The following is a 17,141-nucleotide window of genomic DNA, read 5'->3' on the forward strand; positions in this document are numbered from 1 at the left end:
GAAGATAGTATTATGCACCATTAATTGTAGGTGCAGCTGCCCGCCTCTACCGTGTTCAAAAAAGAAAAAAAATCCTGGATCATTCCGTGGTTCAGCTGTGGAATGTTTGTTTTAGGTTACTTACAGCCATCAACCAATCAAGACCTTGAACTTTTTCTGTTTTGCAAGCCTATTGATTCCTTGATCAAATGATAACAGTGTGTGTATAATTTGCCTGAGACCAAGAAAGTCAACTATCGCTCCTGGATAGGAAGCTAGGTTAGTGCCCTCTAAACTCGTCACCAGTGGAGTAGTTGTCACGGCTGGCTAGGTGTGTAGCGAGGAATCAGGCGCAGAGAGGTCCAGGGGAAAGATGCACTTTAATGCGGTACCAAAATGAAATGCCCAAACACTCAGGGCGCAAACCACTGACCAACCCATAACAAGGTCCAATGACACGACGTGAACAACAAACTAATCCCGCACAACAAATGGGCGGGTTCCACACGCTAAATATGGAAGCAAATCAAGCACACACAAAATAGGAACAGGTGTAACAAATGAGACAAAACTAACCGAAAAGAAAAAGGGATCGGTGGCGACTACCGCGGAACACCACCCGAACAGGCGGGGGAGCCAACTTCGGCGGGAGTCATGACAGTAGTACTATTATTATTATTATTATTGTTTTAGATGCGGGAGCGCCAAAAAAATTCTCGATCAGCCTGGAATATTATTATATAATATGGAATTATTATATGGAAATAGAAATATTATAAATATTTTTACCAGTTGTATTCTCAACTTGAAAATAGTAAGGGAGCGCTGCTACCTCACACTCCGGCAGCACAACATCCCTGCTCGTCACTAAACTCAGGGCCCTGGGTGTGATAATCTTTCCGAAAATGTTCCTTTAGGAAGTTAAGCCCCGTAATTTTGGGAATGTTGCTTAAATTAATCAAAAAAAATTAGCTTATAACAGTGAACCTTTTTTTTGTGGGATACACATAAGGCAATTCTAGGTCTTGTGGCATATTTTGGTTAAACTATCTCCAATTCAATGGAATCACATGTGCAGCTGATTCTCAAGATCTTGTACACTTATGAGATGTTATTGAGCCCACACTACACTGTCTGAACCAAGGATTACATGCTTTCTGGTAAGTTTTGATTACAATACAGGGTGGGGTGAATATATTTTATGTGACATACATTATTTTTTGTTAACTAGTAAATACAAACCTACAGCAAAATGTGTCACGCCCTGATCTGTTTCACCTGTCCTTGTGATTGTCTCCACCCCCTCCAGGTGTTGCTTATTTTCCCCAGTGTATTTATCCCTGCGTTTCCTGTCTCTCTGTGCCAGTTTGTCTTGTATGTTTCCAAATCAACCAGTTTTCCTGTTCTCCTGCTTTTAGCATTCTCCTTTTTCTAGTCCTCACGGTTTTGACCCTTGCCTGTTTCTGGACTTTGTACCCGCCTGCCTGACCATTCTGCCTGCCTTGACCACAAGCCTGTCTGCCACGCTGTACCTCCTGGACTCTGATCTGGTTTGGACCTTTTTGACCGTCCACGACCATTGTCTTGCCTACCCCTTTGGATTAATAAACATTGTAAGACTCCAACCATCTGCCTCCTGTGTCTGCATTTGGGTCTCGCCTAAATAAAGTGGTTAAATCATTTCTAACTTGTTAACAATTTCTGCTAGTTAGTTTTTGCTACCAGGTGGGGTTTAGCCTGCTTGAGCCTGTTACTGAGGAGTGTTAATTCATGCATGTTCCCATGCATGTTTCATTTAAAACATTTATCTTTCAAAGGAGTTGTTTTAATCTAACTTTTTCTGAACATTAAATAGTATCTGGGTTTTTTTGCAAATGTTTTTCTTATTTTTACATGAAAATCTGATGTGTGGAGACATTTCACTTCAGCTAATGTAGAAGGAAAAGCTGTGTACATTTGCAAATACTGTGCCAAGTCATGAGTGAATAATGCAACAAAGATGCAGAATCAACTGGCCAAGTGCATAAAGTGCTCCCAACACGCAACGTCTGACAAAAGTCCCTCTACTTCTATTCGAAGTGAAAATGATAAACCCGAAGCCTTATCGATGGCAACAGCTCATGGTCCTCCTGGAATCAGAAGTTTTTGACTCAATTGAGGAACGTAGTCAGAGAAATGCTGATGAATCTCTTCCTTGAGCGGTGTATGCAACTGGTTCACCTTTGATGCTCACAGGCAATGTGTATTGGAAGAGATTTCTGAATGTTCTTCACCCAGCATACAACCCTTCAACCAGACATGCTTTGTCTACTCATTTGCTGAATACAGAGTTCAAGTGAAGATCAAGCAAATCATAGAGAAAGCAGACAGTATTGCAATCATCTCTGATGGGTGGTTTGATGGGTGGAGGCAAGGAATAATTAACTACATCTCCACCCCTCAACCAGTATTCTACAAGAGCACAGACACAAGGGACAACAGACACACCAGTCTCTACATTGCAGATCAGCTGAACGCAGTCATTAATGACCTTGGACCACAGAAGGTATTTGCCATGGTGACAGACAATGCTGCGGACATGAAGGGTGCTTGGTCTACAGTGGAGGAGTCCTACCCTCACATTACACCCATTGACTGTGCTGCTCATGCATTGAATCTGCTCCTCAAGGACATCATGGCACTGAAAACAATGGATACACACTACAAGAGAGCCAAGGAAATGGTTAGCTATGTGAAGGGTCATCAAGTTATTGCAGCAATCTACCTCACCAAGCAAAGAGAAGAATAAGAGCACCACATTGAAGCTACCCAGCAACACCCGCTGGGGTGGTGTTGTCATGTTTGACAGTCTCCTGGAGGGGAAGGAGTCTCTCCAAGAAATGGCCATATCACAGTCTGCCAACATGGACAGCCCCATCGAGAGGATCCTCCTGGATGATGTATTTTGGGAGAGAGTGGTAAGCAGCTTGAAACTCCTGAAACATATAGCAGTAGCCATTACACAGATTGAGGGAGACCATTCCATCCTGTCTGATGTTCAGGCTCTGCTTGCAGATGTAAGAGAAGAAATCCGTGATGCCCTGCCCACTTCACTGTTGCTCCAAGCAGAGGAAACTGCAGTTCTGGTATACATCAAAAAGTGTGACAACTTCTGCCTGAAGCCCATACACGACGCAGTGTACATGTTAGACCCCAAGTATGCTGGCAAGAGCATCCTGTCTGGTGCAGAGATCAACAAGGCCTATGGTGTCATCATTATTGTCTCGCCACCTTGGCCTGGCTGAGGGCAAGGTTCTTGGCAGTCTGGCGAAGTATACTTCCAAGCAAGGGCTTTGGGATTTAGATGCAATATGGCAGTGGTGCCAACATATCTCATCAGCCACCTGGTGGAAGGGACTTTGTGGATCTGAGGTTCTTTTCCCTGTTGCCTCCATCATCCTCCAAATCCCATCAACAACAGCCACCTCAGAGCGCAACTGGTCCTTGTTTGGGAACACACACACCAAAGCATGCAGCAGGCTGACCAACACAAGGATTGAAAAACTTGTGGCCATCCGGGAAAATTTGAGGCTTTTTGAGCCTGACAACGAGCCATCATCAAGGTTGGAAAGTGACAGTGAAGATGAGGCCTCAGAGTCTGATGTTCAAGAGGTGGACAATGAGAAGGTCCAGGGAGAAGACATGGAAGCCTGAGAGGAAGACAACCAAAGACTATTATTTTTCAGATGTATGTTGAAAACGTTTTTGGGATGGATCATGTCAGGTGCTCAGAGCCTGGTTCCTTTCTAGGTTTCTTCCTAGGTTCCTGCCTTTCTAGCGAGTTTTTCCTAGCCATTGTGCTTCTACATCTGCATTGCTTGCTCTTTGGGTTTTGAAGCTGGGCTTCTGTGTAAGCACTTTGTGACATCTGCTGTAAAAAGGGCTTTATAAATACATTTGACTGACATACACTTCCGCTCACACACACAGACTCACACACACACTCTACGTCTTCGCTGCTGTCCCATGTATATGTAGAGACATTGAACACTGGTCACTTCACATGCATATATTGTATAGTGCTTAGATATACTCAACGGAGCTCACTCTAATATCTCTATTGTTGTGCATATCATTCAAAGTACAGCACCAGTCAAAACATTTGCACACACCTACTCATTCCAGGGTTTTTATTTAGTTTTACTATTTTTTACATTGTAGAATCAAATCAAACGTTATTTGTCACGTACGCCGAATACAACAAGTGTGGACCTTAGCGTGAAATGCTTACTTTACAAGCCCTTAACCAACAGTGCAGTTCAAGAAGAGTTAAGACAATATTTACCAAATAAACTCAAGTAAAACATGTAATAAAAATTTACGCAATAATATATCAATTACGAGGCTATATACAGGGGGTACCGGTACCGAGTCAGTGTACAAAACAAATGGAGGGGGTGTCAATGTAAATAGTCAGGTGGCCATTTGATGAATTGTTCAGCTGTCTTATAGCTTGGGGTTAGAAGCTGTTAAGGAGGTTTTTGGTCCTAGACTTGGTGTTCCGGTACCGCTTGTCGTGAGGTAGCAGAGAAAACAGTCTATGACTTGGGTGACTGGAGTCTCTGACAATTTTTTGGGCTTTCCTCTGACCGCCTATTATATAGTTCCTGGATGGCAAGAAGCTTGGCCCAGTGATGTACTGGGCCGTACGCATTACCCTCTATAGCTCCTTACGGTCAGATGCCGAGCAGTTGCCATACCAGGCGGTGATGCAACTGGTCAGGATGCTCTCAATGGTGCAGCTATATAACTTTTTGAGGATCAGGGGACCCATGCCAAATCTTTTCAGTCTCCTGAGGGGGAAACATTTTGTTGTGCCCTCTTCACGACTGTCTTAGTGTGTTTGGACCATGATAGTTCGTTGGTGATGTGGACACCAAGGAACTTGAAACTCTCGACCTGCTCTTCTACAGCCCGGTTTATATTAATGTGGGCCTGTTCGGCCTGCCTTTTTCTGTAGTCCACGATCAGCTCCTTTGTCTTGTTCACATTGAGGGAGAGGTTGTCCTGGCACCACACTGCCAGTTCTCTGATCTCCTCCCTATAGGCTGTCTCATCGTCGTCCGTGATCAGGCCTACCACTGTTGTGTCGTCAGAAAACTTAATGATGGTGTTGGAGTCATGTTTGGCCACGCAGTCATGGGTGAACAGGGAGTACAGGAAGGGACTAAGTACACACCACTGAGGGGCCCCAGTGTTGATGATCAGTGTGGCAGATGTGTTGTTGCCTACCCTTACAGTTTTTCTCAATTGCTAAAACACTAAAATCCATTGGCTGAACAAAGTTCTCAGTTGCCTGGACTCATTAAGCCAGTTATGCAGTCTGTTGTCAATACCTTAAACCATTTCACATGATAAAACACAATTTGCAGATCTCAGACTTTTCAGCAAAACTCTAAACACATTTTCATTCTCAAAACACATTCTGCACTCTAATGCACATGTCATCCATACTGGTAAACACAAGTGGCAACAATCAAATACAAATAGAGAAGACATGTCATTGATTGAACACAACCACTCAAAATTGATTTAACCTGTTTCAAATGATGCGACACAACCAATATACGCCAGTTCAGAGAGCAAATAGGTTGTTGAAGGTGGGAAGGAGAAAGTCTGAGAATGGATAGAAGAAACGATGTGAGAGGACGAGGACAAGTGCGTATGCGAGGTGCTCGACGAGGAGGAAGAGGAGAGCAAAAAAGAGGAAGAGGAGGACGAAGAGGAAGAGGAAGACAAAGTGGAAATATCTGAAATTCGAGCAACAGTTATAGACCATGTTATTGTCCATGGACTGACAATGAGGGAAGCAGGACTTAGAGTGCAACCCAATTTGAGCGGATTTTCTGTGTCCACCATAGTAAGGACATTCAGAGAAGAGAACAGGTACAGTACACTACTGTATTTTTGTAATTGTAAATTTACCCTACTACACTATATGCAGCTGTTTCAATAGACATTTGTAAAGTTAATCACTGTATGTATTGTACTGCATGAATATGTTTTGTAACTGCACAACAACTTTTTGTAGAATTGCAAGGCTGCCACATGCAGGTGGAAGGACAGCTATATTCACTCGGGAGCAAGAGGCCGTTATAGTTGGCATGGTCCTTCAAGATAATGCAATACGACTCAGAGAAATCCAGGAACGAGTGATACAAGACAACACACACTTCCAGGGAATCGACATTGTGAGCATTTCCACTATTGACTGTGTCCTCCATCGTAACAGGATGCGAATGAAACAAGTATACAGAGTACCTATTGAGCACAACTCACCAAGGGGGAAAGAACTGCGAGCTCAGTATGTGCAAGTAAGTGTACATTCAGAAACATTTACTGAAATCCAGATTGTCTACAGTACTAACACATACTATGTGAATGACATTACTCTTCAGTACATACAATGTATGTGAATCAGAAGCCTAATTGTACTCTACAGTACAGCACTGTCTCTGTACGACTTACAAAATCCTACATACAGTATATTGTATTTCTACACAGACAATATTTGACTTGTAATCCTTGGACAGACCCCATGAGTTCATCTTTGTCGATGAAGCAGGCTTCAATCTAACAAAGAGGAGAAGGAGAGGCTGTGATTGGACAGCGGGCCATTGTTGAAGTCCCTGGTCAACGAGGTGGCAATGTCACAATCTGTGCTGCTATCAGCAACCATGGTGTTTTACATCACCATGTTACACTCGGGCCATATAACACCCAGCACCTTCTAAGATTTATTGCCAATCTAAGAGATTTTATTTGAGCAGCGGGTTCAAGAGCAGCAGGGTCAAGAGCTAAATGAGAATCCCATTCCCACCTATGTGATAGTGTGGGACAATGTCAGTTTCCACCGAGCTGCTCAGGTAAGGGAATGGTTTAACATTAATGGGCAGTTTATGAACTTGTACTTCCCTCCATACTCGCCTTTCCTGAATCTGATTGAGGAGTTTTTCTCCTCTTGGAGATGGAAAGTGTATGATAGACAACCCTACACCAGAGTAAATCTGCTGCAAGCCATGGATTTAGCCTGTGGTGATATAGGTGAGGAATCATGTCAGGGCTGGATACGGCACACAAGAGGCTACTTCCTCCGTTGCCTCAGGAGGGACAATATTGCTTGTGATGTCGACGAAGTGCTCTGGCCTGACCCAGCCCAAAGACAAGAAGAAGCACATTGATCACATGTTTACTCCTTTGATTTTTGTCCCTTTTAGTATTGTATACTGTAGTACAGTGCATTGTAGGCTGTACACTGTACAATGGACAAATTGTATGGCCCTGAACATTGTGCTTTCCATTTATTAACAGTACTGACTGCTCAATAGATTTTGACTGATTGCAGGTTCATATCAACAAAGAACAAGAATTATAGTATCACAGTGATAAAGGACAAGTTTGTGAGATGCAGGGTACAGTACTGTAAAAAGGGGTACAAGGAGGAGGAAGAACATAAAACGAAATTGTAAAGAGCAAAGCAGAGTAGTAATTTCTGATCAATTTTGAGCTACTATGATAGAACATGTTTTCATCATCAAAAGACAATGATGGAAAAATATGAATATTTCTTTAGATTAAAAATGTACTTCTCCCTGGGAATTGTATGTTTTGAACAATGTGTTGTCTATTTTTCGGTGTATTGTTAACTGACTGCTTGAGAGTATATCTTTTTGATCACGTTGTTTATGATTTGTTTGATTTTATGTTTGATTTTGAACACAGGTAAAACTGTTTTACCTGTGTTCAGGTAAGGCGAATGTTTCATTTTGCGAGAGGAGTCAGAGGTTATGTAAATAGTTCTTGAAGATGAGGTTTTGTGTTTAATGTTTTCAGGAAATGGAGCAAGGTTTCAGAAATTGTGTTTTAGCAATTGAGAAAAACTGTAATAATGAAGACATCAAAATGATGAAATAACACATATGAAATCATGTAATATCCCCCCCAAAATTAATATATTTTGTTTTTATGTTTTTTAAAAACTTGTCTTCACTATTATTCTACAATGTAGAAAATAGTAAAAATAAAGAAAAATCCTTGAATGAGTAGGTGTGTCCAAACTTTTGACTGGTACTGTATATCTTCATGTAAATTCATCCCCCTCACACATGCACAGATTGTTATTTGGATTATTATTATTTGGACTGTAATTTGGATTCATTCTGATAATTCCTGGATTTATTTTCTTTTTTTCTTGACTTTTTGTTTGACATTCTACTGCATTTTTGAGGAGCTGGCTACTCAAGCATTTCACTACACCCGCTATAACATCTGTTTAAGTGTATGTGTCTAAGAGGTAATATGTATGGTTGGAGTGTGGATAGTTGGTGACCAGCGTTTGACACCAGTCAGTTACACACTGGTGGTTGATTGTTTTACTTAGCTGTGTCCTGTATGAATCGACCCCTGACGACATGCCAACCTCGGGATGGAGGAATGTTTATGACTCTATACCTCCCCCTCTGTAGTGTTTGCCCTGGGCCCCCCAAGGCTAAAGTGTTGTTGTTTTTCTTTACCAGTTTTTTTTTATATAGAGGGAAAAGTAATTCATTTAGAATCATTGCTTTCAAAGCCCACACAAACACTGAACTTACAGCATGTGTTATCATGGGTCTTAAATTGAAAAAACCCAAAGACCTTTGTTAATCTGGTACAAAACTAACTTATTAGAGAACTAGTGGACCGGGACCCAGTGCACCAGTTTAACTATTAAGTGCACCAGTTTAACTATTAAGTACTCGGGTCTGCAGAGTACTTTTAGCTAACAGCGGAGTTGATTATGTTACAAATTATTCACCCATCCTGTCAAAAACACTGAGCCATTACAGTTTTGAACCTGCATTGACCTCTGTGTGGCCTCTGTCTCTCAGGCCCAACCCTTTTCTCACACAGTTACTCTGCCCTCTTTTACCCATTTCTAATCTTCAGTCAGTCTCACTAACATCTGGAAACAACACAAGAAATAGTCTCAAGGACAGTTGGTAGGAAAACCTACATTGTCTGCAACGTAAGAGATACATAGATGGTTATGAAAGGGGAAAGGGAAAGTGTTTCATAGTACAGATGTGCTGGGTGCAGATGTACTGGGGGCAGATGTACTGGGTGCAGATGTACTGGGTCTGAAATGGAGACAGAGAGAAAGTTGTGTCAGGGATGCTTCTCTTCCTGATTGAGGTTGTGGCAAGAATGAGGCATAGGGAATTGAATGTGTCTCATAATCAGAAAAGTCAGAATGTGTGTGTGTGCGTGCTTGCGTACATGTGTGTGTGCACGAGTGTGTGTTTGTGTGACAGATTTCTGCTATTTAAGGAATGCAAATTCTTTATCTTGTGATCAAATCATACAACACTGAGTTAAGTGTTGAGTGCTACATATGAAGCCATAGCATCCATGTAGACTACAGGAAGACTATGAATCATGCATTCCAATGAGTTTCACCCCTTGTTGGGTAAGGTGCCTTACCACGGTCATAAATACTATCGAGTGAACACTCACCACAGTAAAGGAGGGTGTGTGTTATATTAAATAGGTCCTTTGTAGTGGTTAGTCTTTACGAGTGGTCCTCTCAACTGTTTCCTGCTCAATTCATATTAAAAGGTTCCTGAATGCAAATTCATAACATGTACTGCATCACATGCACTGTATATATAAATCCTGTACAGAAATCTTAAATCTTAGAGGGGAACTGCACCTGCTGATTTGGCCTAATTTTTTGGCTTGCTCCTCAAGAAATGCATGGCATGACAGAAGCCAAAAGTGAGTTGGCTTGGGGGTGTGGTTTGATGTGGGTGTTTCTTGGTTGTGTCCTTGCCACCATCAAGACTCACCCATCTGTCAGAACATTGACCCGCAGCTGTTTCCCCCCACTCAAACACCACAAACAAACCTCCTGCAGGTTGAGTTCAAGAACTACAGGCAGATGTATGGTGAGTTGCCGGAGGAAGCTTTGAATAGGTCAGTAGCCTACAGAGTAATATGAGAAGAATGCAATTGCGGAATTTATGTAGATATTCTAAACTAAGTGTTTCGATAACTTTCAAATGTAGTAAAATGTCCATGTAGAATTAACAACGCTTTATGGGGCGGCAGGTAGCCTAGCGGGGCCAGTAACCGAAAGGTTGCTAGATCGAATCCCAGAGCTGACGAGGTAAAAATCTGTCGTTCTACCCCTGAACAAGGTACTGTTCCCAGGCCGTCATTGTAATGTTCTTAACTGACTTGCCTAGTTAAATAAAACAAACAAATATATATAACACCATAGAAACAGTGTTCTGCTAATATAACAATGTGCTACTTTCATTGTCATTCCCAGACAATACAGATACTGTGCCTATCGGCATGTTGTCTTGTGGTAATGGGGCTACCTTGGAAAACATGTCAGGGTGGTCATACCTTCCTGTGCAGTGTCCTGTATACAACAGGAGTGTACGTACCTAATTCTGTCCTCCCCATCGAAAACCGTTAGTGAGCAGGCAAGAGGCGAGGCTGGAGGTGAAGTCTTTGCCAGATCCCTATTGATGGGCATAGCAGTGTTGCCCCTCATCAAAGATACTGGTTGGTCACACACACACACACACACACACACACACACACACACACACACACACACACACACACACACACACACACACACACACACACACACACACACACACACACACACACACACACACAGAGCATTGACTGCATTAGCAGTAATGGTTATGATCTACCTGATCACCTTTCTTTTCACTTCAGATGTCATAAAATGTGAAATAGAATGGTGAACACAGTGATCAGGCTGGACATTATATGCATCTAATAAGTGTTTCCAAGCCAAATGTATTGAGGTAGGCTAACATTAGCCAGCTAGCTAGGTATCTAGCTACTTAGGGTAGGTAGCTAGCTAGTTAGGGTTGTTAGCTAGAAAATGTCAGCAATGCTAGCAATGATAGTGATACTTATGGTTTCAAAGGGTTGGAAATGTTCCGGTAATTTTCCTGAAATTTTCCAGGGAAAGTTCAGCCCCGGAACTTTGGGAATTTTGTTTAAATTCATCAAAAAAGTTAGCTTATTGGAAGAAATTCCTGAATGTCCTTCGCCCAGCATACACCTCTCCAGCCAGACATGCTTTATCTACTCATTTGCTGGATGTAGAGTTCAACAGAGTTCAAGTGAAGATCAAGCAAATCATAGAGAAAGCAGACAGTATTGCAATCATCTCTGATGGATGGTCGAATGTTTTTGGGAAAAGAATAATTAACTACATCATCTCCACCCCTCAACCAGTATTCGACAAGAGCACAGACACCAGGGACAACAGACACACCATTCCCTACATTGCAGATGAGCTGAAGGTAGTCATCAATGACCTTGGACCACAGAAGGTTTTTGTACAGGTGACAGACAATGCTGCGAACATGAAGGTTGCTTGGTCTACAGTGGAGGAGTCCTACCCTCACATTACACCCATTGGCTGTGCTGCTCATGCATTGAATCTACACCTCAAGGACATCATGGCACTGAAAACAATGGATACACTCTACAAGAGAGCCAAGGAAATGGTTAGGTATGTGAAGGGTCATCACGTTATCGAAGCAATCTACCTCATCAAGCAAACTTCTGTAGCTCAGTTGGTAGAGCATGGCGCTTGTAACGCCAGGGTAGTGGGTTCGATTCCCGGGATCACCCATACGTAGAATGTATGCACACATGACTGTAAGCTTTGGATAAAAGCGTCTGCTAAATGGCATATATTATTATTATTATATAAACTTAGAAGAATAAGAGCACTACATTGAAGCTGCCCAGCAACACTCGTTGGGGTGGTGTTATCATCATGTTTGACAGTCTCCTGGAGGGGAAGGAGTCTCTCCAAGAAATAGCCATATCACAGTCTGCCGATATGGACAGCCCCATCGAGAGGATCCAGCAGCTTGAAACTCCTGAAACATATAGCAGTAGCCATTGCACGGATTGAGGGAGACAATCCCATCCTGTCTGATGTTCAGGCTCTGCTTGCAGATGTAAGAGAGGAAATCCATACTGCCCTGCCCACTTCACTGTTGCTCCATGCAGAGGAAACTGCAGTTCTGAAATACATTAAAAAGCATGAAGACTTCTGCCTGAAGCCCATACACACCACATCGGACATGTTGCAACCCAAGTATGCTGATCTCTGCATCCTGTCTGGTGCAGAGATCAACTAGGCCTATGGTGTCATCACTACTGTGTCTCGCCACTTTGGCATGGATGAGGGCAAGGTTCTTAGCAGTAAAGGTTTTGGCAGCAAAGTACACTTCCAAGCAAGGGCTTTGGGATGGAGATGCAATATGGCAGTCGTGCCAACATATCTCATCAGCCACCTGGTGGAAGGGACTTTGATGATCTGAGGCTCTTTCCCCTATTGCCTCCATCATCCTCCAAATCCCACCAACATCAGCCGCCTCAGAGCGCTAATGGTCCTTGTTTGGGAACACACACACCAAAGCACGCAACAGCTTGACCAATAGAAAGGTTGAAGAATTGGTGGCCATCCGGGCAAATTTGATTTTCTTTGAGCCATCCTCAACAAGGTTGGAACGTGACAGTGAAGATGAGGCCTCAGCGTCTGATGTTCAAGAGGTGGACAATGAGAAGGTCCAGGGAGAAGACATGGAAGCCTGAGAGGAAGAGAACCAAAGTTTAGTTTCTGGACTATTATTTTACAGATGTATGTTGAAAACGTTTTTGGGGATGCTATGGATCATTGAGGATCATTCAATATTCCCTTTCTTTTGTTTTTCAGTGAAATCATCCTATGTGGAGTCAACTCATTTAATTAAAGTTCAATTCTATTGGAATGACTGAATCATATGTATGTCTACTTATGATAAGGTAAAATGTTTATGTTTCTGTCTCCGTATGATACTGTAGGGTAAATATATCCAATTTAAAAAAACATCTACATTTAAATGGTATTAATATTAATTTTCATATATTTCTGTTAATTCCCATATATTCCCATTAATTCCCATGGAAAGTTTCCACCTCTGAATATTCCCCAAAATGTGCAACCCTAGTGATAATGATTATAAAAAATATACATAAACAGATACATAACCAGCAGTCTATGGTATGGCTAACTAGTTATACTCACCACCACTGGGGACCAACGAACTCCAACCACCTATTTTGCATGATAGGGTCATTGGCTTTGCATCCTGCTGCATGGTCAATCCGTATAGGGCGCTTCAGTCTCAAACGGCCGTGATCCTTTGAACGTGGTGGAGGCGATGAAACAACAGAGCCCCATTTCATGAAGGGATATGAAGTGGGTGGAAGCAAAAGGGGGCATAATTGAGATAATTGTTATCCAAACCAAACCTAAATTACTCATTGTGACTGAGGTTCCAAACTCCCTTTTAGATGAGACTGACTTCATGACCAATGTTATATTATTTACACTGTAGTCAATTTTGACACTAGTATAAGTGTTCCTGACTCATCGATGCCACATAGGCTGTTTTCAAAGGGATTGGTTGTTTTTTAGAAATATTCAATTGAAAATGTTAACCTATTCACTTGACTGTGAGAATTAGAAGCTGTTGTATTCTGATCTGTTAGTACTTATCTCACCCCTCATTTAGGATGGGGCTTTGGGTTACAGCATGACCTCACAATCACAGGAAAATAATGGTCACATGTTACTGTACACAGGTGAACAAATGTTGCCCTTTAAATCCATAGAATTTACATCTCAATATTTTTTTAGAGAGCTAAATGTAACCATGTTACTGATGCTCCGGAAAAAAAACTGGCATTTTGGGGTGAATTTGCGTACACGTTTTGTATTTGATAATCTAGAAATACATGTATGATGTTAATAAAGTGCATGTTCTGAGTGTGGGCTGTGATGACAGTATAGTCACAGGAAAATACTGGCCAGTGTTTCCGCTCATCGAACTGCTTTTGAATGTCAGTGTGGGTCTGGCTGACTAGTGCTTCCTGATGAAAGGGCACTGGTGCCAAAGAGGGAGGTATAGCACACACACACAGTTTACACTTCCTCTATGTTTGTCTTAATACATAGCCTTGAGAGTAAGATATTTAATACTCTTATCATAAACATTGTATGATCTTTCATTTGAGTGTTTGATTGACATGTGTGATGTGTGAGTCTCTGTGTGGGAAGTTCAGATGTCCGTTCTGAGCTGGTGTCCCAGACACCGCCCCAACTCCCCCCACTTATTACCCAAGCAATGCTTGGTTAAGTTGGATCCTTTAACAGATTGCGCTCAAATAAATACTTTACAATTCTATCCTTGGATAACATTTCTAGTTTGGGAGGCCTTTCTTTCTATCCCTAAAGCACTCTGAGTCGACCCAGAGAGAGACTCGGGCAGAAGTGGAGCCCATTTTAACATCTCTTTATTAATTTACAAGGCAGATGCCCTTGTCCAGGCTCAGTTGATCTGACGGATGTACAGTATGTTGCTCAGTAACAGGGTGTAGTAGGCTAGTTTATTATACAAATCAATCAGTGCAAATTATAACAGCTGCCTCAGATCACCAAAATATATGAACAATGACAAAGAATATTAAAAACCTACATATGTTGATATATTATCAACATGTTTTCAGTACCTCTTTTATATCAGGGTTGCATAAGATTAACTCCACTAACCTCACTAAAAGTGCATAATGTCAGAGTTCGTTCTTGTGCGTCCATCCACAATTAACATAGATGTATATGTAACTAGTGATTGACGTTGTTGTGGAAATAGGTTAGTTAACAACCTATGGGAATCTAGTTTAGTTGCCTGTGTGTCTCTGTTACCCTCAGTTTCATTCTTGTATTATTTTATCTCCACTGTTTCTGTCAACAGAAAGGTTGCTCTACTCTGGGAATGAGAAGGGAGGGAGAGGGGCAGAGGACAGCCACATGTCCTCCTCTCCTCAGAGAATAGTAGATATTATTCCTACCGATCCAGTTTCAAGGCTGCAGTTAACTGTGGTGACTTTTGATGTTCTTTTATAAGCAAACTCAATTGGACATTCACTGTCAGAACAGAGTGTATGAAGCTCATTGACATGACATAATCATATGAACGTAGATCAATGATAAAAGGTCAGCAAAGTTTCAAGTTTCATGGCTTACATATGTTCTGTGCTCAATGAGAGACCCCCAGTGTCCTGGAAATCCAGTGAAGCCACACTATCAACGTCACGGCATCCTCCACATAGTGTCACTCTCTATCCAAAGGAGGGCAGTGTTTAACAAGAACAGAGTTTCAGTTAACCGTTGTCTCTCCATGTTTTGGTGAGAATGATTGACACATTCAATTCAGGAAACAATCAAAATGATTTTGACATGTTTTTTTCTCTGTACATATAAAAATGTGATTAAGTACCATGTTTAGATACTTTAATCATGTATACCCCTTCAAACAATTATCAATTCATCAGTAGCCTAGCCTAAATCACATCCCAACAAATATTTAAGTCCATTCATTTGAATGTATGAGCTCCAGCTGTGGTTAATAATTGTTTGTTGCCTCTACTCCTCTCTGTCCTCTTTCCTCCGTCCTCCTCTAGTCCTACGTCAGAGAGTATGGATTGTAATTATCAGGTCTCATCATCAGAGCTTTGTGTGGGCACCACTCCAGCCCTCTCAGTAGGTCAAAGATCTCTCACATTGTTTATATGTTTGAGGTGAGAGAGGAAAGAGAGGAGAGGGTTGTTCTGTTTGTACCTAAAACAAATACACGAGTTAGATTAAGAAACAAATGAACAGCAACTAATTTGACACAAACAGATGGTTGGATGAAGCTTAGCCATACAGTGCCTTGCAAAATGATTCAGGCCTCTTGGATTTCTTCATTTTATTGTTTTACAAAGAGGGATTCAAATTGATTTCATTTTCATTTTTTGTTAGCAGTATACACAAAATAGTTTTCAATGTCAAACGGGAAGAACATTTTTATTTTTAAAGCTGAAAAAAAAATCTAAGAACTAAAATATAGTCATTGCTTAAGAAGTAATCTCATTTGTTAAGGCAAGCCTAAATCAGTTCAGGAGTAAAATTTGGCTCATCAAATCACATAACAAGTTACATGGACTCACTCTGTGTGAAATAATGGGGGTTGACATGATTTTTAAATGACTAACCCTTCCTCTGACCCCCATACACACAACATATGTAAGGTCCCCAAGTCAAGTACTGAATTTCAAGCACAGATTAATCTACAAAGACCAGGGAGCTTTTCAAAAGCCTCATTAAAAAGGGCAGTGATTGGTAGATGGGTAACAATAACAAATCAGACTTTGAATATCTCCTTAAGCATAGTCTAATTAATTATGATGTGCATTCTGTATTAAACCACCCAGTCACCTCAAAGTTACAGTCGTCCTGAACTGAGCTGCAGGACAAGAACAAAACTGCTCAGGGATGTTACCATGAGGCCATTGGCGATTTTAAAACAGCTACAGAATTCAATGGCTATGATGGGAGAGAACTGAGGATGGATCAACAACATTGTAGTAGCTCCAAAATAATGACCTAAATGACGGTGTGAAATGAAGAACACAAATTTACAAAATACAAATATTCCAAAACATGCAACAAGGCACTAAAGTAATACTGGCCTAAACGCAAAGCCCTATGTTTGGGACAAATCCAACACAACACATCACTGAATAACTACCTCCTTATTCTCAAGAATGGTGGTGGCTGCATCATGTTATGGGTATACTTGACATCAGCTAACGCTGGGGAGTTTTTCAGGATAAAAATAAATGTGAAAGGGCTAAGCACAGGCAAAATCATAGACCAAAACCTGCTTCAGTCTGCTTTACATTTGAAGGGCTCCCGAGTGGTGCAGCGGTCTAAGGCACTGCATCTCAGTGCTAGAGGTGTCACTACAGACCCTGGTTCACTTCCAGGCTGTATCACAATTGGCCGTGATTGGGAGTCCCATAGGGCGGAGCACAATTGGCTAAGCGTTGTTAGGGTTTGGCTTGGGTAGGCTGCCAGTGTAAATAAGAATTTGCTTTTAACCGACTTGCCTGGTTAAATAAATAAATACACTGGGAGAAGACAATAGCCTAAAATACAAGGCCAAATCTACACTGGAGTTGCTTACAAAGAAGACAGTGAATGTTATTAA

Source organism: Oncorhynchus gorbuscha, linkage group LG01, assembly GCF_021184085.1.
Source record: "Oncorhynchus gorbuscha isolate QuinsamMale2020 ecotype Even-year linkage group LG01, OgorEven_v1.0, whole genome shotgun sequence".
Lineage (NCBI taxonomy): Eukaryota > Metazoa > Chordata > Actinopteri > Salmoniformes > Salmonidae > Oncorhynchus > Oncorhynchus gorbuscha.